This window comes from Larus michahellis, chromosome Z (assembly GCF_964199755.1).
Source record: "Larus michahellis chromosome Z, bLarMic1.1, whole genome shotgun sequence".
NCBI lineage: Eukaryota > Metazoa > Chordata > Aves > Charadriiformes > Laridae > Larus > Larus michahellis.
This window is the reverse complement of record NC_133930.1, coordinates 82551057-82575598: the sequence shown is the minus strand read 5'-3', so window position 1 is coordinate 82575598 and position 24542 is coordinate 82551057. Positions and strand designations below refer to the sequence as shown.

The 24542-nt window shown below is 39.6% G+C and overlaps 1 long non-coding RNA gene across 4 annotated transcripts in view; it reads left to right on the top strand.

Moving 5' to 3' along the window:
* Positions 1 to 24542, top strand: part of LOC141735946 (uncharacterized) — a 127938-nt gene that overhangs the window by 48801 nt on the left and 54595 nt on the right. For all 4 annotated transcript variants that reach the window (XR_012584869.1, XR_012584867.1, XR_012584868.1 and 1 more), the window contains one exon: positions 3804 to 3910. This is a non-coding gene — a long non-coding RNA (uncharacterized LOC141735946). The remainder of the gene's footprint in view (positions 1 to 3803; positions 3911 to 24542) is intronic.

Genomic DNA, 24542 nt, shown 5'->3' with positions numbered 1-24542 from the left:
GCTACTGTGTACATGTATGAACCTGTATAAATATATGCATACACATTACACTTACGTATATAAACATATACAAGATCAGCTTTGAAAATTCTTAACCATATCTTCTGATCTACTGAATGGTCCCAATTTCCTTATCTATCTCTCTCTCTCCTTTTTTTTTCTTTTTATTTTTGGTAGAAAGAATGAACCCAAATCAGCCCTGTTATCCTGGTTATATAGTTTATGTCACCAGACTAAGGACTAGGAACAACATCATGTGAATCAGTGGAAGAAAAACCCAAACAGCTATAAGAGATTGAGACATAAACTAAATTCTGTTCCAGTGCATTAAAAATATGTCATTTTCCATTTTGCAAATACTTACGCATGCAAGGATCCCCTTCAGGGTAGTTAGATGACTCACATGCATAACATTAAACACAGATACTGCAGCACTGAGGTCTTGTTTGTTGAATTCCCCTTACAAGGCCTTTTAGTCACATCTGTGACTACGGCTATGGATAGCCCTTGCTCAGGTGTAATCCTATCACAGCTCGGCCTGAAGAAGCATTTGCTTCCGATAGATAAAAATTTATTTTCAGGAGTAAGACACCAGAGCACATTCGTGAGGACTGCAGTCAGAAAGTGCTCTGTGTAGAGTGACAGATTGATAGGGGTTATTTAAGAAGAATAAACATAACAAAATAAGAGAATGTCACGTTTGTGATTTAACCTGCATTTCCAGGCTGCTTTCCACAGCGTGAGTTAGTTTGGGATGCTCCTGTTGAATGGTCCTCTGTTTTTCTGTAGAAAGTATATCTGGCTGTTTTCCATTTTGAGTGACAGATGATAAAGAAAGCAATCTTATTGTTTTGTCATTATTTGCAATGACAGTTCTGGAAAACCAGGTAAAATGCAGAAAACAGCTTTTTTGTTTGTTCCTTTAGGCAAGGAGAGGTGAAGCGTTTTTTGCTTGAATTGCTTTCAGAGGTCCCTGTCCTGTAAACACTTTGGCTCCAATAGTGGCGGGTTCCTGCCTTCCCGTGCTGGAATGAGTGTGGATCTGCACGGATTCACTTCCCTGCCCCTGTGCTAATGTTTGCTGTCTCCAGGGCTAACGCACACGCTCAACTTCACGTGCATTAGTCATGCCATTGAGCTCCAATGGGGGAGGTGACCTTACGGAGTAGCTACGTCAGGAATGTACAATACCTTATTCTTAACGGCGGTTCTGCCGGCATGGGGCAACAAACACGTCTTGCGTTGCAACCTGAAAGACAGAGCCAACGGGTAAGAAACTTTAATCTAATACAGAGGCAAATTAGCACGGCGAAGGATTAGCAGCTCCTAAATGTGTAATGCAGTTTTTGGATGTGGTTCGTTTTTTAAGGTAAAAAAACCAGCCAGCAATGAGTATGTTTTTTAAAATGATTAGCAAAGCACTTCTGAGAAGTGTTTTCTGCAAAAATGTGCTTTTGTATTTTATATACTTACTTTTAAAATGCAAAACAAATTTACTTAACTTCAGAGAATGACAATATCTGGAGGATATAGATAATGGATATCTTTGCCTATAGTACACTTAGGTATCTTTGAAATTTGAAAAAAGATATTTTACCTAGCTTCATCAAATGTCTTGAGATTATGAATGGTACTGACTCAAAGTGATAAATGATAGATGTCTTTCCATCTCTCTTTTCTTTAGACAGTCTGAACTTTGTCACAACCACAGCATGGCAACTTGTGCTAACCACAGTCATAACATAATTCTGCACTCCGTGTATCAGAAGTGTATTTTTCACCCAGGCGTACAAAGCATACAATTATTGTGTTAAGGCAATATTCACATGTAATGTTACATGTCCTGATAATTTTATCTAATGAGTGCTGGGAAAGATGTACTCTCTCTCGTCACTTACATTAATCCAAACTCTAAAAAGAATATTTCTCAACCCTAAATTTTCCTGCATATTTACGTCTCTATTGTATGTCTTTCTAAGGCTCAACGCTGGGCCACAATTAACAGTAATATTTTTGATTTTGTGTATGCTGATTCAGTACACATGAATGGCGATAATCTAAATAACTTGAACAGTTATAAATAAATGACCTCAGAAAGGGGAAAACTAAAAGTACGAGGGGAACTGTTGGATGCTGTTGCTTCTACAAAGCAGGGAAGAACCATCCATCCTACATAAATATGTGGATTCATGCTTTTCTGTGTTAAAAATTCTGCAATGGACCAAAAGGGTAAAGTGCTTTCCTGTACAAAGTTGCTGTTCACATACAAATCTGTCCCCAGTACACCAAAAGTATAGATATTGATTATTCTTAGCTCTCCTATGTCAGCTTTTCAATTTGCTTCTCAAACTTCTTTCCAGAGGAAGGTATCATTCTTGCTTTCCAGATGAAAGAATTGAAGCATGTGATTTTTCTAAATCATAGAGAAGCCAAAACTTTGTCTAGGAGTAGAGAATATCTACCAGACTTTGTGGCTCCCTATACACAGACTTGCATCATGGCTGAGTGTTTTGCTTTGAAACACCAAAGCTAGTTTGCAGGTACATTTCAGTAGCCTGCTTCCTTCTTTTGTTTACCTGGTGTGCTTGATGCGAGTCTGCTTTATGCGTGTGGGATGGATGCAGTCAGATTTGGGAAGGAGTTTTGGTGCCATCAGATGGACACACCACTTGAAGCTGGGTGCTCACATGCTTGAAGCAAAGTCTTCATCCCTTTTTCCCAGTTCTGCAGGGGCTGCCTGCAAGACTACTGCTATTTTAGGTCTAGTGCTAAAGGCAGATAAGCCTTGTGTGGGGCTTTGGACACTTAGGCTAGCGAGAGTGGAACTGGATATTGTGCCAGTAGCTTGATCTGCCCTGTCCTGGCTGCCTGAAGGCACGAGTCAGCCACCATCCTATGTGTGGTGCTCTCTGGTGATGGAGCAATGAGACTATTTCAGACCAAAATGAAGCTGCAAACTACCACCTGGGCCATGGAAATGGTCAAGGAAGTCTGAGCTCAAATATGAACTCAAGACACAATGGGACAGTTTCAGGGTAGCCCAGAATATCTAGATTGCTTGTATTCATGCACTTGAAAGTTTATTCTGGTCTCCTTGGTTAGATACAGGTAGCTTGGTGCTTCAGCTGGTAAAACGCCAGCAAGCCCTGTAGAAAAAAAATATGAGCTAAACAGATGCTGGTCAGTCCTGCAAAATTATATTATTAATTACTCATGCTCTAAGATGATTTTATGACCAGCAAATATATTTATAAAAGAGATTTCTTGCATGAACCTCCACTAATAGCAATACCTATTACATAATGCCTTAAAACAGTACACCTACTTTGAGGTAATAAGCCTCACAATCAGTCACTGTGCCAAAGAGTAAATTATCTTTTTATTCCCTTTTCACAGGCATAGAGGTATACACAGAGGTAAAGAGTTTACTAGAGGTCAATTACAAGATATTATTAGAACTGGGGTTAAAACTAGGGGCTTTCCAGTGCTGTTCATATACTTAGGGCACTTGATGTTGCTACTGCACTTGTCCTTTTACTCTAATATAAATGAATTTGTTATGATAAGAATGTTAAAGAGCAAAATATCCAAAACATTATTGCATAATTATTTCTGTGTCATGCTACCTGTAAAATGAATGATGCATCTTCTCTTGGTAGATGAGTGCACATCTGCATCAGTGTATTGAACATAGGATGAGAGAGAGGAGGTTTTGTCCTTTAAAGTCTTATTTAAAGTAGAAAAATGAGCATGCTTTACGGCAAACATCTTTTTCTAATGCACTTAACAATTCTATGTTTCAGAGCAGTGTATGGCTAGTGACCTGTCTTCCCAAGGAGAACAGCTGAGACATCTGTTTGGAATTATTCCTGGGATTAGACCAGCATGAGGTCTCCTCTACCAATCTGAGGTAATGCTGCTGAAAGGCAAGAAATCCAAAGCGATGCATGTGCATTGACAAAGTCAACCCCGGCAAAAGTTCCACACGCCTGGGGCAAAAATAAAAAAAAAAGCCAGGGAAACGGGTAAACCTAGGGACATCATCACTCTATGAGGCGTGGTAAACATAAAGTCCTTTCTGAGGGATATTTAGTTGTGGGAGCCAAAAGCTTCTTTAGGAGATAGGCAGGTTTAATTAACAGTGATAGACCAGACTTCTACCATGATGAAGCACCTTCTTGAAGATTAACTAACTAGTTATTTACTTAACAATACCCAGTGTAATGGCAAATACAAGAGCATTGTCCCCTTTGGTTAATTTGTGGAGCCTTTACAACCCCAGAGACTCCACTAGAGGAAAATCAGACAATTTAAAATGAGAATGTGGACAGTTAATGTTATATGGTTTGATACTGCTCAAGTAAGCCTCCTGCTAGAAAAACCGCTCAAATTCTGCTTTTCTTTAACCTGGTGTACACCAGAAGAGGTTTCGGTTGCAATAATTGTGTGTCAATGTGAGTCTGACATAAAATGAGGGCACAATCAGCCCTACTGGGAAACACACACGCATAAGTAAGGCAAGTACGATTTGCTGAGCGATATGCATGAAAACTAATTTGCTTGCTGTGGAATGATCTTTTGAAATGTTTTCCTTAAATGGTCGTAGCTAAAAAGCGGGAGAAAATACGCCCAAGTCCGAGGTACATCTGGCTCATTCTGCTTCCTTGATGTTACATAAATTATGTATGCCCTCTTCACTGTGGCTAACAGTCTGGTTCGGAAAGATATTAATTATTATGTAATAACTTTCACTAATTGTTTCTCCCTTTAGAGTATTTAAAAAATTGGTTGTGTTGACAATGGTAAAGGATAATGAATGGTTTTTAAGATGTCTGTAGTACAAAATTAAATACTCTCTGCTTCTGCTAATAATTTCAGCAAGACAAAGTTGGTATAATTTTAATGATATTATAGGTACATTACGCTTCTGCTGCCTTTTTTGGGAGGAGGAATAACCTTCAAGTGTTTCTGCTGTTTATGAAAGCTGAAAAACCTGCATCAGGGCACTCAAATTATTATCAGATAACACATTAAAATATCTCTAAATTCGTTGCAAACAATGCACAAATCCTTCATGTTCAGATATCCCATTTACTTCAAAGGGTTGACCTGATTTCAGTGGGAGCTCTGTAAACAGGGGCTTGAAAATCTGGGTTCTTAATAATAAAAAAGTCCTGGCTCCAAAAAGACAGATGACAAAAATCAAACACTTTTTTTAAAAAAAAAAAAGCCTGAACAAAGATGTTTTTCACAAGTTTGTCAGTTATTTCTTTCAGTTATCAAAACTCATGTATATATAAGTTAATATAAAGTTAATAAATGTCTTATGTAGTAGGACACAGTTGTGAGATTTACAGGTGTCTTAACATCTCTTAAAGACAAATGCTGCCTCATTTCCTAATAACTGTCCCTATTGTATACTGGCTGCCAAGTCAAAATTTGTTACAATACATATATACAATTCTCATTATGAGGAATTAAGCACAGAATTATGTATTTATATACATATATATGCACATCCACCTCTAATTTCTGGTGATCTCCAATTCTAGAAGTAAATGAAACGCATATGTTGTTTCGAGGTGCTTTCCTAAAGTGTACATTATTCTGTAACAAAAGGCGCTGTCAATTTTTTACCTAATTTAAACAATATTCTATTAATTTAAAATAAAAAAAAAAGTTTAATCTCTTCAGCATCGTTAATTGTAGCACCACTCTGTGAAAGAATTAATGAGATCTCAGACTGATTTTGATGTTGTTGCTTACCTTGGTCTTTTCTTAGATATATGTAACTCAGGTGCTGGTCTTCTCTGGTACAAACGAAAAACACTGAAAACAGCCTATCTAGAACTTGGTGAAAGACAGTCTCCTATAAAGGTTTAGTCTCTCGGAAAGTAGAAAATACCTTAATTTAAGAACGGGGTACACACAGGAGCGCGAATTACCTTGCAGTGTTATGCAAGCGTTTGTCAGGAAAGCTTTGATGAAGTTTCGTCTAAATGCTGATGTGGTCCCCTCTTAACAGTTTGAGGATACAGGGAGAATCACCAAGCTCACCACGAGAGTCTAGGTTGCCTTAACCCAGCAAATGAATTTTGGTAGCACAAACTTTGTGTTCAGCTGGGCTGACTTGGACCAGTGAGATGGCTGGAGCTGAAGTGCTGTCTCTTCGTCTTCTGAAGAATAGTGATGTTTTATATGATACAAACAGGTATTTTGTTACTTTTTAAAAACAACATAAAACACCTACAGGAGCAGCTGATGATGCTTCTAAGTTTTGTTGTTTTTTTTTTTTCTTTTTCTTTGTCCTAATGGATCTTGAATATTTCTTTGGGAGTTGAGCAGGAGTGAGGTGTGAGTGCCTTCACCCAGGAACTGCCTGTTCCTGGTGGTGGGGGCTAGTTCTGACTTTCTTGGCAGAGGTGAGACCTAGAGGCAGCCAATAACAAGGAGAGGCACAAGTATTTAGGTGGAATTTAGGTTGGCTGGGTCCAGGCCAGCTTAATCTATATAACTCATTCGTTCTGACATCCCTTCTGAGTCAGCCAAATAGGTCAGAGTCTGGTGGACAATTTGTGGTAGGCACATGTACGGAGAGCTGAGTGAGCTGAGTGTGTTCCAAATAAGGCTACTTTTTTTTTTGTTGTTTTTTGTTTTTTTTTAAGTAAGAAACCTGAGCAAAGCACTATCAACAGCATCTTCCATTCTTCTGCCACCACCACCACTACAACCTACTGCTCACTGCTTTTGTGCTTATTTATGAAACAAAATGTCCCTGTGATGAAACAGCCTTGGAACAGGCTGCTCAGGGAAGTGGTGGAATTGCCATCCCTGGAGGTATTTAAAAGACAGGTAGACATGGTGTTAAGGGACATGGTTTAGCAGTGTTTTTTGGCAGTGTTAGGTTGATGGTTGGACTTGACGATCTTAAAGGTCCCTTCCAACCTAGGCGATTCTATGATTCTATAATTCTCTGAAACCACCTCTCCTGTGCTGAAAGGGGTAGGTTCTAGTAACCAGGATGAAAACAAATGGTAAAATACTTACCAGCAGCAACCCATACCTATTGTTTCACATCATAAACGCTGTTCAGTTTTAATTAACTGGTCAGCACAATCGGTTGTGAATGGTATTATAGTTCTTCCAGGGTATATGCGTTACTTGAACAGGCAGTCCTTTTGTCATCATTTTACACAAAAAACATGCCGTGCATTGGAGTATATATGGCAAAGACCAAAAATCAGGCCTTTCTCCTTGCATGAAAACCTTGGAAAGTTGTAAGTTTGGGATTCCTGTTGTAAGTCAATATACCAAAAGTTTCACTAGAAGAGAATTGTGCAGTCGAGCTTTTGGAAGTTTGGAAGTGCAAAAATTAAAGCTTCCTTTGAAGCCATTCTGATACTGTCACATACTGTTTTTCTCACTTATTCAATCAACAGAGTTTGAAGGGAAGATCTTCAAAGCCGTAGCACAGGTTTTCTTTCATTTGAGCCAACGGAGTAACCAGAAACTGAGGTCAGACACTTTCCTGTACGTGGGCAGCTCACGGGGGGAGAGATGACACGTACTTTGCCGCCAGGTCATGCAGCAGAGACAGCAGTGAAATATGGGATAGTGGGGCTGCTGGGCTCTGCCTCTGGAGCTGGGGTGGGCTTGGTAGCCCCAGAGCCCTACAAGAATTGTAACCCTATGGGAATTTTATTTGCAAAGTGGGTATTTGTTGGCTACCTGTGAAGCGAGTATCATTCTGAGAAATAAGGGCTATAAACTGAGCGGAATTCTTCCGAGCACAGTGGAAAAGAACTGAGAACAGACATTTTGTTTTCTGAATCACACCGAAGTGTGCTTTCCTTTTGTAAATCAACTTTTTAAAGCTTGTGGTGGTTCCCTCTCCCCGCCGCCCTTAGATGTTATATATAACTCCCTTTGCCACAGTGGGAGTGCTATAAATATATATATGTATGGATGGAAATAAAACTAGGAGACAACAGAATATGGTGCCTCTTAAAGCATGAGGCTGCAAGAATACCCTTGGAGAGCTCTGCCTGAAGATTGCAGGACCAGTCCTTATTCTCAGAGATGCTGTTTTCAGTATTAACTCCTTCTCTGTATTAAAATATTTTTATCAGATAGTTGTTAATTTTCTGTTGCTTATATATCCTGTTCAAGATAAGGTGTAAAGCCAAAGCAGTAGGAAAGTCACTGAAGGATGTTTACGAATTCCAAATCCATTTAGTGTCCTGAGTACTGTGGCACCATATTTTTTGTTGATAGCTCAGCCACAATCAGTTTGAACTTCTGAATAATGAGACTGGAAGTGTTAAAGGCCTGGTTTGAAGCCAAGCTAATAACAGGCCACAATTTACTCGTCACTATAGGGAAAAAGTAGCATTTTGTGAATAAAAATACCTACTTCTGCTTTTAGAAGAATGTTAGCATCCACTTGCACGAAAACAACACCATTTGCTTTTATACAACATTTTTTCTAATACATAGTGCAGTACGATTTTATATTTTCACAAATTTCAGAAATGGAGAAAAAGATTTATTTGGTTATAACAGTAACATGTGAAAATATATGCATCTGGATGAATATCTGTACATATATAAAGATCAGATTTTGACAACTAAAACTTAAACATTGCTTCTACTTCCTACCACCAACAACAGAAGGTAGGATGAGAGCGACTGCAAGGCTGAGCCTCCCAAAACTAACAGCAACAATCCCAGGGCAGGTCAGTCAGTCCAAGCGGAGAATCTACTTGATGAATAAAACAAACCCAACCCAAACAGATTTGTCTCTTTTTTTGCAAGCTGCTGAAAGCTTCAGAGATGACTTCCAGTGCCTACAGCTGTTACCTCCCTTCTGCATTAGAGGCTGATGAATACCTCGTGTCATTGTCAAGAAATGTTTGTTCATATTTTCAAGTGTTTCACTGTAATTTACTCTGCTCTTCTGTGTATGAATATTCTAAGGAAGTAGTTTACTGGAGGAAACAGTCAAGGTACCTGGAAATTTTAAACAAATATTACCAAACACTCATGATACGAAAACATTTCATTCGTAGTCATGAGTTTTAAAAGCCTCATTCCAAAAGTAGCATTAGCCCCGTCAGAGACAAGAAACATCTTATGTTACTTACATAGCCAAATAAAGCTATTGATTTAGAAATAATTATTACAGTTATTTATTGAGTGACCAAGTAACTAATATATCAAAGATGATGGAAGACAATTTGCAAAGGTATTTATTTTTCTTTATATATATATATATTTTTATATATTTATATATTATATATATGTATATATGTATATATTACATATAAAATATACACACGTATAATATATACGTGTGTATATATATGTATATACATATATGTATATACATATATATATGTGTATACATTTTTTATATATATATATATAACCAACCTGATTCCTGCTTAACCAACCTGATCTCTTTCTATGACCACGTGACCCGCCTTCTGGATGCGGGGAAGGCTGTGGACATTGTCTATCTGGACTTTGGTAAGGCCTTTGACACCATCCCCCACGGCATTCTCCTGGAGAAGCTGGCGAATGGTGGCATAGACAAGTGTACTCTTCGCTGGGTTAAAAACTGTCTGCGTGGCCGTGCCCAGAGAGTTGTGATTAATGGGGTGAAATCCTCTTGGCGGCCGGTCACCAGTGGTGTCCCCCAGGGCTCAGTTTTGGGGCCAGTTTTGTTTAATATCTTTATCAATGATCTGTATGAGGGGATTGAGTGCACCCTCAGTAAGTTTGCAGATGACACCAAAACAGGTGGGAGTGTTGATCTGCTTGAGGGTCGGAAGGCTCTACAGAGGGACCTGGACAGGCTGGATCGATGGGCCAAGGCCAACCGTATGAAGTTTAATAAGGCCAAGTGCCGGGTCCTGCATTTCGGTCACAACAACCCCAAGCAGCTCTACAGGCTTGGGGAAGAGTGGCTGGAAAGCTGCCCAGCAGAAAAGGACCTGGGGGTGCTGGTGGACGGCCAGTTTAACATGAGCCAGCAGTGTGCCCAGGGGGCCAAGAAGGCCAGCAGCATTCTGGTTTCTATCAGGAATAGCGTGGCCAGCAGGAGCAGGGAAGTGATGGTGCCTCTGTACTCGGCGCTTGTGAGGCCTCACCTCGAGTGCTGTGTTCAGTTATGGGCCCCTCTGTACAAGAGGGACATTGAGGTGCTGGAGCGTGTCCAGAGGAGAGCGACCAGGCTGGTGAGGGGTCTGGAGACCAGGGCATATGAGGAGAGGCTGAGGGAGCTGGGCATGTTTAGCTTGGAGAAGAGGAGGCTGAGGGGAGACCTCATTGCCCTCTACAGCTCCCTGAAAGGAGGGTGGAGAGAGGTGGGTGTTGGCCTCTTCTCCCAGGTGAATAATGACAGGACCAGAGGAAACGGTCTGAAGCTGCGGCAGGGGAGGTTTAGATTAGATATTGGGAAGAATTACTTTACTGAAAGAGTGGTCAGGCACTGGAACAGCCTGCCCAGGGAGGGGGTTGAGTCACCATCCCTAGAGGGATTTAAGAAAAATCGAGATTTGGCACTTCAGGGCATGCTCTGAAGGGCAGAGATTGTAGGTTGTTGGGGTTTTTTTGTTGTTGTTTGGTTTTTTTTTTGTGTGTGTGTGTGTGTGTATGGTTGGACTTGATGATCTCAAAGGTCCTTTCCAACCATGAAGATTCTATGATTCTATGATTCTATTATATATTTTTTTTTTTCATTATCTCTTGTTTATACTCTGCTCTACATTCTTGCTCTCTGGGCTGTACAAACCCTACTGACTTTTCTAGTCCCCCTTGAAATTCCTGCAAGGAAAGGTGCCGCCAGCCTGGGCACAACCCTTTATCTATCATCCCTTTAACTCGCTGTTTGTTTTGTACTAGTACAACTCAATTTCTTAAGCATTGTACACACATGCAATATTTCCCAAACAGGTGAAGCCCCAAGCAGGTATGTTGTTACAGATTATATATTTTCCTCTGTTTCTACATTCCCACACCTGACAGTCTTCTAGGGAACCATTCATAATGACATTGTTACTGGAAGGGGCAACTGCTTTCCCTATCTTGTAAGTTTGTGGTGGGGATGGGGATGGGAAGACAAGGTTTATGAATGGGTTACCTTTAGGCCTGTTTTCCTCATCTCAGGTTTATTTTAAAAATTGTCAGCCTGGAAGACTGTGATGACTTATAGCCAAGTTTTCTTTAAAAACCTTCCTCAACTGACTGATTTCTGTCAGGTTCGTAAGTGTCTATGGAGGGGAAGCACCCTGTCGACATCATTACCAGGAGCTTGGTTCTCCTAAACTTGCAGGTGTGCCATCCTGGACAGTGCATTTGTGTGAAACAGCACCACTGCAAAAGGCTGCATCAGTTAAACATTTCACTGTGGAGTACGGGTTGACCTTTGCAACTCTGGAGCAAGTCTGTTTCAATGTCTAAGTGTGGCATGTTCACTGATGGGAAGCTTGTGTAATGGACTGGGACCCTCAGACCCTGAGAGCAATGCCAAGACACCTTGGGGCTTTACTGTGTTTTTTTGTTACAAGGGTTTTCCATAAGTAGTCAGTTGAGGATAAGGCCCATGCATCCCCCACTGGATGAAGCTGAGCAAGTATCACGATATTTAAATTATCTTAAGCTGGGTTCTTCTCCCGTTATTTACATATTCACCAACCTGTTGACTTTATTCAGTTGAAAACCCACTCCCGCAGGCTCTGGCCATGGCACTTGAGATTGATCTTATTTCTCCTACACAAGAAAAACTTCTAGGGTGAGATCTAGAAGGGATTCTTAGGCACCTCAGACTAAAGCTCTGTAAAAATAGTGCTTTATGGTAGGGTGACAAACATGCTAGACTTCCCAAGGAGACACCAGAGCAAAGCAGGTCATGTTGAGGGTCACCTCTTGGTTCTCACTGAGGGCTCATACAAGGCAGACAACAAGAAGGACCTCTGGTCTTCTGCAGAGGAGGTTCAGTGTGGTGTTTTCTGTGGACAGCTGCTCCACCAAATAATAATACGCATGCCAAGACAAAGCCTTTAGGACCAGATTTTCCGAATGTCGCTTACAACCTCCATGAAACTATTGCACGGAGAGCAAGGTTTTAGTTTGGGAGAGACAGCACACGGGGCATCGTCGCAGGTGTCTGTGCAGGGCTCCCTGGGGTTTTGGTGATTTGCGTGATGCTTTGACAACTCTGAGCCCCCACCTGCATAGTCCTAGACTGTATCTTCCAGTTTTTATGGACTATGCCCCATACAAAATAAATGTCATAAGAACAGAAACAACTGCTGCTTCTCCCATATGAAAGATGAGTTGATTAATCAGTGCAAGAAATATCTGGAACAAAGCAAAAGTAACAATTAAGAGCACAACACAGATCATTGTTTTATTTAAAAGCATGCACTGAATATCGCTGTCTGAATCGAGTGATGGTGGCAGCTCCCAGGAAAGCACAGACACATCCTTACAGGTAATGCTGAGGATGTTTCCTCCCTTGAATTATGGAGCTGTTTTATTTATGCTGCATCATATTGATGAGGAGTAACCAATTCTTCTGCTGGGACATGCTCTGAAACAAGGTGATGAGGACAGCATTGTGTTCTTTAAGACTAGCATGAGAACACCCTCCTTTGAGAAAGAGAATAATTTTTGGCTTCTGGTTTCCAGTAAGAAGGCGAAAATGGTGGTATTGTAAAAATTTAGCAGTGCTAGAATCATTCTTGTTTAGAAAGAAGTTTAATGATTTTGTATTTGATTAATTCCATCATTTCCATGGGATCTTAGAAATAAAAGAAATGGTTAATCTCCCATGCAGGAATCTCACAGAAGGGAAGCTACTTGGTATCATACAAGAAGAAGCTCAAGCAGTCAAATTATTCCTTCCTTTTACGTCATGAAATTCTACAGAAGGCAAAGACTTTTTTTTTTCCTCTTTTAAAAAAAAAAAATTTAAAGAGAATTCATGTTTCTGTCAAGGTGGGCCCGGTTGTGTTTCTGCCGCAGACAGTGGGAGTTTACCTTCCCCTTCCATGGGGATGACATTAAACCTTCTATTACCTGCTTTTGGACAGAAACCAAGGAACCAATTCTGAAACCTTGCCTCTGGTTGGCAGATCTGCTGAAATCAGTGGATAGAGCTGAGTGAATCAGCCTCAAATTTCCATAACATCAGGATACAGTTGGTACAGGATAAGAACAACCAGAAGGTAATAACACACTTAGGGGATCCAGTCTCTTTGTTTTAAGATGTGAGGCAAGCAGGAACCCTTGGAATCAGAGGCTGCCTGTCCATGTTGAGCCTTATCTGTCAAATTCAGTGTTTTATAATATCACCTTATCAAGATCCATATAGTTAGACGTATAGCAGATATCTCACTTGTCATAAATAAACAGATACTTCTTAATTGTTACCTACTGCTGGTGTGTTTGCTTAAACTGTTATCAACAGAAAACCTGAATGTATTATTTAAGCAAAAGGCTTTTGGAGACAGTTTAGACGTTGACTTTTCATTTTCTTAAGCAATAGTAAATCTGTTGGTATTTTATAAGCAAGAGCATGCATCTGATTTAATGTTGAATTATATTGATAAATCAAATGCTAATATCGTATGGCTGGAACAATTTTAAAGAAGAGAAAAGGTTATCTCCGTAAATAGGTTTTGCTTTGTCACCGTGCTGTACTCTATATCAGAAGAACAAAGGCTATATGCATAATAAGGCCATGTAAATGAGGTGAAATCAGCAAAAGTATGGTGGGGGAGGGGAAGATGTAAAATATGGCCATCAGTATAATGACCAAGGAGTAGAGAATTTAAATGTTTAATGCTTGCACATTCCGGTTCATTTTTCTGTCATCTTTTTGAATGTGTAGGCTGAGGCTCTTGAAAGACCAGAATGAAAAGATCTCTGTTTTGGACCAAAAGGATTAATAACGTTATTTAACAGACTGTCCAGATATACCTGCCTAGCCTGCAGCTATTTATTTTTTAAAATAGAAGCAGCGTGGTAACAATTAGCAGGGATAATGGGAGGGAGATAGTGGAGGGAGGAAACCCACTATTTGTGTTTTCGGTGGTTTTTTTTTTTTTATTTCCTTGCCCTGCTGCACTGTCTGGATGCCAGCTCCCCATCTCAGACATGATGGAAGCTCAGAGTACAATAGAAGCACAGCAACAATATGAATTACAAATACATGTATATCTTACTGCACGGCTTTTCCCTCCCCCTCCTTTAAATGAATGTAGTCTAAAAATATCCTCCACTCTAAATTACTTTACTACTGAGGCAACGTCTTGCAAAAACACTACACTTACTTACAGAAGAAAACAAAACCTCAAACCCCAGACAGAATAATATTAATGTAAATTGTTTTGCATCTGACTGCAAATTAACTATCTTTTTGAAAGATACTATTCTCGTTTAATAAAGTGGAGTGCATGCCCGCATTAAGGCCAATAGTATTTTAGTTATGGTGAATTTATGACGACTATCTTGTCGCTTCAAATTAAAAAGTGTAGGTGCTACACATGATAAGTACATGTTGTGTTATTTTTTATTTTTGTAGCCTGGTAAAAGTAATTTATATCAGCTTTTAGAAAAGTATTAATTGTCAATTATTTGTTCACAAGTGGATCTCGAGAAAAAAAAGGGGAAACACATCAAAATAGTAAATGGAATGCATATTAAAATTATTTTTTAATTTTATAGCGTGATTCAGCAAATTTACTTACAGGAAATGGCTTGTATGAGTAACCATTGATTCTGAGAGGTTTACACAGGTAAGTGTAGTTACTGGTGTGCAAGAACTTGCAGAACCAAGACCTAGTCCGTAAATATTTAGAAAATAAATCATTGGTGAAAAAGAAATCATCGGTGAAATGGACTATATTGCTCTGTTTACAAGATGGAAATGTCCATTTGGCAATTGTAAAATGTGCTAATGAAAGGCTTTCTTAAAGAAGTGAAAATTAGCTAAGTGGTAGTGACTCCCTCTGAACTAGTTAAATCCTTTCTTTACTTGCTACCAAAAGAAAAACTAAAATGAATAACTCTTTCTTTAGCATTTTAACACTTTTGAGAAAAACCTTAACACTGCCAATGCCAGAGTGTGAGGCTTAATCGGCACAATTGACAAGGATTTAAGAACTTTTTCATTCCAAATGTATTTACATATACACAGGCGTATATGTGTACATAAATTCACTTTATTACAGCCATTTTGCACAAACAGAACCTTAAGTAGCTGAAGTACTAAAAAAGCCAATCAAAATACTCTTCCTGTATCTGTAAGTCCATAACGCTCTTAAAATTTTCTCTTTAAAAAAAAAACAAAACCAGCCAAACAGCTAAATTATGGAAATGCAGACTGCGTTACGGAGTATTTGCCAGTTATATCTCGATTCTCATTTGAAATTCCCACAAGAATATGGGCATGCCAGTGACATAAATGGTAGAAACAGGGAAAAAAAAGAGCAGAACACAGGGACTTGTAAATAAACCCATGAATATCAAGAAGCAGGGGTGCTAAGATTATGCGTTTTAGCAGTACGCTCCTTTGCTTGTAAACTGCAAGGCCAGACGTCCGTGAGATGCAGTATTGCCAGCACTGCAGAGGGGGGAGCGTGTGTGTTCGTATGTATGTACGTAGGTGTGTATGTGTGTATTTATGTGTGTGTGTGAAAGGCAGGAGGGAGGGAGAAGTCGGGCGGGGGGAGAGGGAGGGAGGTGGGGACAGGCAGACACAATAAAGCATAATAACATTCCTGCATGTCTAATAGCTTAAATATGCCCAGTCTTTCTGTATCCTATCGCTATCAATATTACAAGCAGAGTCGGAGAAGCAGTTAATATTCCACCAATAGTTTGTCTTTGATTCAAGTACTTTTAGACACAAAAAAAAAAAAGGGGGGGGGGAGGAAAAAAGATCTGTAGCTTCAAGTACAGAGAAAAATAAAATCTTTAATGGTATTTTCAAGATATACCAGTCCTTGCCTGCCTCACATGTTTACTGGGCTGTTTGCCAATCATAAAATACTAGCATTAAATTATTTATATCTTAGTTATGTAGCACACCTTATTAGTAGTAAATTAATATTAATAGTTCCAATTTATCTTTCAACTACTGCGTATTTTTAAATATTACAGTTTTAGGGACATAAGGCGAAGCCAAGCCCATAGCAACGCACTTCTTTGATGTTATTTGGCTGCACGGTGGCTGTTTTGTGGAAGCATAGGGTATTTTTTTGTTGTTGTTGTTGATTTGAGGGATGCTGTGGCTTTAACAAAGAGTGACTGAGTTGTCTTAACAAAGACTGAGGAGGGCCGAGTGTGTTGCTTGCAAGAGAATAACCATCTTCCAGATCTCTTAAATCCACACTGGATGTAGCTCAGGTCCTGAGTGGCTTTTGTTTTCAATGTCTTTGTAAGCTTTTAGGGTTTGGTTTGGTTTTTTTTTTCCTTTTTTTCCACCCCCCCCCGCCCCTCCCCTACATCAAATGTCAAGTTAATTTACAGGGCGCTATTACTGATATGTTTCCTTGGTCTGTGGTTTTCTGTGAAAGGCAGGCAGCTGAGACCAAGTCTTGGGGCGAGGGGGAGGTGCGGGAGAGCCCGCAGCACGTACAGTGTGCGCCCGCGCCTGTAAATTGGCTGCCCGTATGACAGCAGGATGGGGGGAAACCTCCCGCCCTCATTTGCATCCCGAAGAATATCCAGGATTAAACCCGACGGATTTCCATACGGGATTTAGACCTGGCATTTATTATTCGGTTCACAGACCTCTTGAAGGAAAGTTTGTTTTCCACTCACAGATGAAAAATCTCCTAAGATAAATAAAGGCTGGCTTAGCAGCAACAGTAAATAAATTTCTTTCCTGTATTTCTTATGAATTTATCACTTGTGATTACCAGACAGATGCTTGCCACCAAATTATTGTATTTTGCTCCTTAGTAATTCAAAAGAAAATATCTATCGCATCCACTGCGTGGCATTTGGAAAATGTGCCCATTTAATTCCAGAAGTTTACTTCCCATAAATAAAATTATAGATCATGGTTTTAAAGGCAAATTAAAACAATCCTTGAAAAGCTATGTAAGAAAGATTGTATGCCTTTCTATCTTTGTGTAGGGAGATGCAATTTTCTACCTGCTGTATGCACCAATTAGTATTTTTGAAGGAGCACAAAAAATCTCAGCAACTGTTACATGTGTGCATGCATGTAGTGAATTTATAACATAGCAGTAGCTCATTTTCGTCACCTAATAGCTTCATAAAATATTTTGGTGTTGCTTAGCACTCCAGTCTTAATAGCTGGTTGTGATAAAAACCTATAACATAATATTTTAATAAAATTTTAAATAAACGGGGCCTTCGCTTTTAATGAGAGCTTGTACAATGCTTTGACTTGTCACTAATTTGAAGGAAGATGTTACAGTCTTCTCAAGGTGCTGCTCTGGTGCGGAGTGTTGGTGCCTTCCCTGATCTGCTTAGTGGCTTGCAGGGCCTTAGCTGGCATATCCACTTAAACGTGGATCCCAAATCTCTGCTCTTCACTCAACAGCTTTTGAAACTTTGCTTGGCCTGAGCAGTGAGAGCAGAGGACAAATGCAAGTTCAAGGCTGATCCTACAAGAGTTAGGGCGTGCTAACGTCAGAAACATGCACTGAGAGCATATAGGGACGAAGCCCTAGTATTTTGCTACAATATTTCATTCAATGAGGTTGTGACGATTTAAATCAAACAGAAACTGTGCCCTGATGTTTGGTTTGGCCCCATCTCCCATTTGGTCTCCCAGGAGCTGAGCACCTTTTGGGGGAACATCTCTCAGAGGGTGTGTATGGAGGTCTCCAGGCATAGACCCTTTGTGAACATGGGGTAGACCTTCTGTGACTGCCAAATGCAAAACACTTACTCCAAGCAAATGGAGAGAACACTTATGTCTAATTTCCCCAATTAAATCTGGGATCTCACACAACAACGAAAGACAGGACTTTTGGTGAGCTCCTCTTCCACTACATTGTTATACATGGAGGACAGGATTGAGTTTATGTCCATTAAAAATACCATATGAAATAGCTTAAAAAAAATGACGAATAAAACAAAAAAATACATCCATTTTCCTAAGTGCAAATGCAGTGGTGTATTTATGAATTTAAGAGAGACGATGAAACGTATTCTCAAATTTTATGAAGATCAAATAACAAAGAACATACATAATTAAAATTAGAGTGTTATGTTTTCTCTTTCATGTGGCCTGCAAAATTTTTTCTGCTTTGGTAAGTAGCCAAGGAACAATTTCTGCTAAGACTGAAATATTCATACAGTGATGATGCTGCATATTTTGTGAATATTTTGAGGCCTGTGGCAGTGTAAATAACACAGTTGGGGCTTTTTGCAAATTAATTAACTCTATAACAATATCCAGTAATACTGTAATTTGCAGCGTAGCAGGCAATTTTATATTTTTTTTCCTAAAAAGATAGACTTGTCTATCTTACTTTTGCATACTGATGTGTGGTGAATATCCACTGATATTTTGAGGCCTTGCAGTGCATTGCACCTTCATCTACAAGTAACTTTACCAATCTCAAATTAAATCATGTGATGAATTTGAAGGTCTAGCAGATATGCTAGCCACTCAAAATATGAAGAAGAAAAATGGCCATAGTTAGTAATCATTGCAAACAGCATGTTTTTAGACTAGATCCCAATTAATTTCTCTAATAAACAACATATCTAAACCTCTAGGAGGTACAACAGATCTGGAACATAATTGCAGTTCACCATAGTTAACAGCAAATCATTTAATGTCACAGTTTTAAAAGTCTGTGTTTAAAATAAAAATGAGAAGAAAAGCTTGCTAAATTGCTCTATCAGGTGGGTAATCAGATTGCTGAAGTAATTAGACAGATCAAACTAATCTTCAGAAAGCAGTCCAATAAAAGAGACATTTTACTCTCCATTGTTATCTGTAGGTAAGGGAATAATAACAAGTAAAATTTCTACAGAAAGACTTTTGTTCATTTCACATAAATAATTGACACTAAGGTTAGACAATCTGACATGCACGCACACATACCACATGTACATTAAAACCATGGAGCTTTAAAAAGTAGCATGCTAGTAAAGTATTTGATTTTTAAAATATTTTGCTCAAATTCCTACCAGTTCACACCGCTCCCAGGAGAGACCAAGGAAATATTAAAAATACTACGGAAATAAAAAGGATAAGATATTTGTCACTCCTGTTTAAACTGATGTATGCTGCTGTCCTATAAACGTCACATCGGATAACCCTGAAAAATTACCATGAATCTCCATAATTACACATATTCATGATGGTGTTTTGCATAGAGCTAGCAGCAGACTGCACGGGGCGGGGGGTGGGGCGGTGGGCTATGAAGGGAGGCGGGTGACGAAAGACCGAATGGTTTGACACACTAAAATTATTACCAGCGTCCTAGAAATAGACTCGGCAACAGTTCCATTTCGCTTGGTTTACAAAAACAAAACAAAGGCCCCGGCGGTGCTCTGGTGATGCTCAGAGTTTGCCAGATGTTTTGTGCTGCGTACTTCACCACAGAAATTTAGCGAGGTTAAATCGCTGGGAGACGCCCGTGATAATTAGAATGTCTTTTTTTTTTTTTTTTTAATTACTGGGTTGTAAAGAAAAGCAGGAGTGAGAAACTGGGGGAGTGCTTTTTCAAAATGGCCTTTTTTGGGGGGAAAAGGGTTGCATTTCCAGTACTTCGCCACGGTGTGGATTCCTCATCTGCTCACCCGACGCAGGTGAGCCCGGCGCGGGTTCAGGTGCATCCTCACTTCTGCATCCCAGATGAGACCCGGGCAATATTCAAGCAAACTGTTAAAAGACCAGGAAAGACAGCAACGTTGTCCTGCCCCTGGCTCAATAGCTTTTTTTGTGCTGAAAGTGGAGAACAGAGTTAATCAGAGGCTCTAGAAGTAATTATCGGCAGGGTTTGGGCAATGCTGATGCTTGGGTAAACACCGATTGTTCTTTCCACCAGATCCCGAATGGAAACAACAATACTGGCATTGTCCTCTGCTTCTCATTAAGGGGCTTCGGGGAGGGAGCTGGGCTCTGGGAGGCGGGTGGGAAACTGACAGTCAGACCCTGCTCCGGAGGAGCCTCTCCCCGCCGCAGCCGGCTCCGGCTTCTGGCATCGGTGGTGCCAGCTGCAGGGGGAGAAGCCAAGCCTGTCATACCATCTTCTCATCAAACCTTCAGTGCCGGGGCAGAAGCACCGTTAGAGCCTAATGAAGAAACAAACACAAAACGGAAGATTAGGCCTCGTTAACACGTGCGTTGGTTTGCCCCAAACGAGGTCCCACCACCGAGGGACGGCTGCGTAGGGTGTTCCATTTGTTTATTTTGTTGGGTTTTTTTTTAAGGGGGAGAGCGTGACGTCGGTGAGGTGTCTTTTCCTGTGGTTTTTTAGACATCTTGACATGACCACGTAACCCTAACCCGGCAAATTGTGATTGTCAAGAACTGCATTTGCAACAGCGCTGCCAATGGCCACTGCCAGAGCCCACAAATGTGTACTTTGAAAGCGTTGGTATTAACAATATCACCCCACTCTTCTCCACTCTACTAACAGAATTGCGCGCTTTCGGATGAACAACCATGTGGGCCATTGTGTGTTGGCCGTTGTGTGTTGTCAAACTCAGCCTACTCTTTGGTACCAGTGCCAATGTGTGATGGCCCTGAGTTACTCCTAAGACCGGCCTACAAGCTCTTGTCCCCAGACGATGCTCCCCTTCGTGAGCAGCTCCACTGCTGTCAGTGGTGCTTCTGGTGGGGCCAAGGGTTGCTCGCCCCAAGCGCAGGCCTCTCAGGCTGGTCCCGCAGTCCTTCTTCATCCCTCTGCCCTCAGAGCAAGGTGGCCTTAAATCAGGGTTCCCAACCCAAAAACCTTTCGCATATCCCATTTCTCGTGGAGCCAATGGGAATCTTGTGTCTGCAGTTTGAAGAATTAAGGCCCCCGCTCTGCAAGCCTGTAAACTACACTGTCTGCAGGGGAAGGTTAACTGTGTAAAGTAGCTTGTAGAATTACATCCTCAGCAAGGACTTGGGATTTGGCCCTGCATTAGGTATGTTTTAACAGAAAGATACACTGAAACCTGTGTGAGGCTTGTGTGCTTGAATGTACACCACCACAACAATGAACTGGGGCAAAATACGCATAAAGGTTTTTGCTAAATTTATATTAATAGATAATTTGTAGGCTGGCTGGAGGTTATTTAAATGTTCACACTCATGAGATATGTGCATACCTGTATGAAGATATAGGTAGATGTGTGTGTAGAAATATTTCTATTTCAGTGCCAGTGATTTTAATGTTTTCATAGCTGAGTATACGTGCAAAGAAGTTGAACACTGGAAACACCTCTCAGGTGTTTCTCTCACAGATATGTGTGCATATTTACCTGGCAGTGGCTGGGAAGTTTGACAGGCATGATGCTGCAATTATTTTCATTGTTGTAAGAAATCAGCCGTCTGCGGAAGAGTGTGCTGTGCGTAGACCCAACGTGAAGCTTCTCTTTGTTTATGCTGCATTTAGCTATCTCTCAACCAAAGGATACCAGTAGAGGATATTTTAAATGTTAATACTCTAAAGAAAACAAGAGAACCTCAATTGAATGATCTGTTTGCCGACCTGCAAGGCGTGCGTAGAACCTGTACAAGAAACATCCATAATAAATCCCTATCTTTGAAACCTCAGGTGCATGTTTGATGAAGGTAGCTAGAAGTCAATGACACAGAAGGATGTACACAAGTATTTTGTAGAGAGAAGCAGGAATTTTGCAAAAATAACCTTTGCATTTTCTGCTTTGAACAGCCAAATTTTGTACAAGGGTGACTTGAGAATTGTTTCCAAAGTTCAGCTTCTTTCCAAGTATGCTCTGCTATAGAAACAAAATGCATAAATATTTGAAGTACATAACAACACACAGTTTTATGAGTGCTGGCATGTAAAGCTAAGTCCCTAACAGGCTAAAATACTGCTTTTATGTTAGATTTGCCAAAACTTTGATTTCAGTATATTTATTTCCACATACTGACTCTCTCCTGCCTAGGTGGCAATAAGAGGAAAAAGTGCTTATGATGCATTTGAATTGCAAAAACAAGACCTATTTCACAAGGATCCCACCCCCTGGGATCTCAGTAAATGTACGCCTTATTTCATTTTCCCAGTTTTTAGTATCATTATCACACATATTTATTTTTATTTTGTTTCACAAAGATTAAAAAGTACCTTTCAATTATGAGGATTAGCGTTACCTTTTCAACACATAACAGCCTAGTGTTTTGTCAGGTTTTTATGATTTAAGACCTATTGAAATTAAATGTCTTTATTTGAGAATGCTTCTGTAGATTCAGAGAGACTGCAGGCAAAAAAAGACTACTGTTAGTAATAATCCTCATGATATTATTTGGTACTGTGTTTACTAGTCAGAAGCCCACTGTTGTGATTTTCTGCTATTTCTGTGAAGCTGCTAATTCAGTACCAAAAATAGATTATTTTCTTCTTGTTGTTGTTATTATTGAAATAAGCAGCAGCCCTTCAGGTATTTTCAAGGAAGGGCAAAAGACTTAAATGATGTCTCTAAAAGCCAGTACTGCTGTACAATAACTTAAGGCCAATATTAGTGCAGTTTGCAGCTACAAGATCGTATTTTTCTATACACAAATATAAGTGATCTCTGTATCAATTGCAGGATGCTTAAATATATTGTTAGAACTATAGCTAATGCAATCATGTATACGTGAGAATTATGCCAAGTACAGCTACACTATTTTGTAGGTGATTATTTGTCCCTTGAAGAGTTTCTGGTTATATACACAATTATAAGATTGATAAAAACAGCATCTGAAAGCCCTGTTTAGCAGATGCTAACTATTACAGGTATGCCATGAGGTCATAACATACACTAGTATCATACAGAAAATAAATATTCTGTGTGGTGCCTGTGTAAAGTGCTACCATCTATGTACTTCGTGTGTTTAGATAGGTGATTATTGGTGCCAGATCTGTAGGGAGAATATTAAGATAACCACTTTTTGAAAAATCTCTTGCTGGCCAGTCAGCAGTACTGCAGCCTTTAAATTCCTGGGAGAACTAGCCCAAATTACTGTCTATTTTATGCTTTAAGTATCTTTCGAGAAAAATTAGATCGCATATGCTCAGTCCTTTGAAGAAGCTATTGAAATATTTTCAAAAGAAGTGTTGTGAAAATGTCTCCCTTCTAGCTCTATTTTATTTGTAGGTAAAAAGATCTGTCCCAAAGTGTTTAAAAAAAATCAGAAAATATTTTAAAAAACCCCAAAACATATATACACAAACAGATGTATACCTACTTATATATACACGTTTAATGTATTATATACTCATATATATGTATATATGCAGTATCCAAGTAAGTATACAAATGTACACATATATACATACCTATCTCTCTACTTACTATATTATATATAAATATGCATATAAATACATGCAGTATCCTCAAAATTTTTGTATCTATAAGCAACATTTTATGTTTTTCATGTGTTACTACACTGCTTCTATAAAAAATGAATAATATACAAGAAAATGTCAAGCATAATATAAAACAACAGACTCATTCTTACAAAGCTTAAGCAAAAACACCCCCAGCAACAATTTATAAAGTTTGAGTTTTCATTTCTCCTTCGTTACTAGGGAAGATAATAAATAAAGCAGAATAAAAAGCCACTAAGATAAAATATTACTGTGTTGGTTTGAATATGCCATTTTTTACCTACTTGTCTAGTACTCCTCTGAATAGTCTTCACCAGCACTACTTATTTAGTCAATGACACGTAAGGTGAGTGAAAATTGCAGAATTAGGCTCTGAAAGGCATATTAAAAATCCCAGCAAAATCACTGGAGCGATCCTGCAAGATACTGAGTACTTTGCAACTAATCGACATGAACTCATGAGCAGGATAAACTTAAAGTGTGTTCTCAAAGTTCAAGATATACATGGGTTCAAGTGTTTTGCTGACTGGCAGAGGAAATGAACAGAACTTCCTTGCCATGGTTTTCGGTGGGTTTTCAAGCAATATTTTGCTTTAAGTGTTGAGAATGGGTTTTCTGAATTGTGCGACGTTTATTGTAACAAATTATTTTCTCCCAAGTACACACCATGTTCTTTTTTTTTTTTCACTCTTAGAATAAGAATAAGGAAAATCATTCAACAAAGATAAAGGACCTGGGTTTGTTCTCAGCCCTGACAGAGACTTCTTTGTGAAGGTCTGCTTTATGAGGCCAAATTCAATCTGATTAGTCATATTCATGTTCACTGGAATAAATGTAAACGGCAACATTTATTGCCTTGCAAGACTGGCAAAGTGTTTAATTTTTTAATGCTTGTGCATTATGTTGAAGGTCCTCATGTTAACTAACAACCAAGGCACACGGTTGTGCTGTGAGATGAGGTGGGATAACCATACACGTGGGGACGGGGCTGGT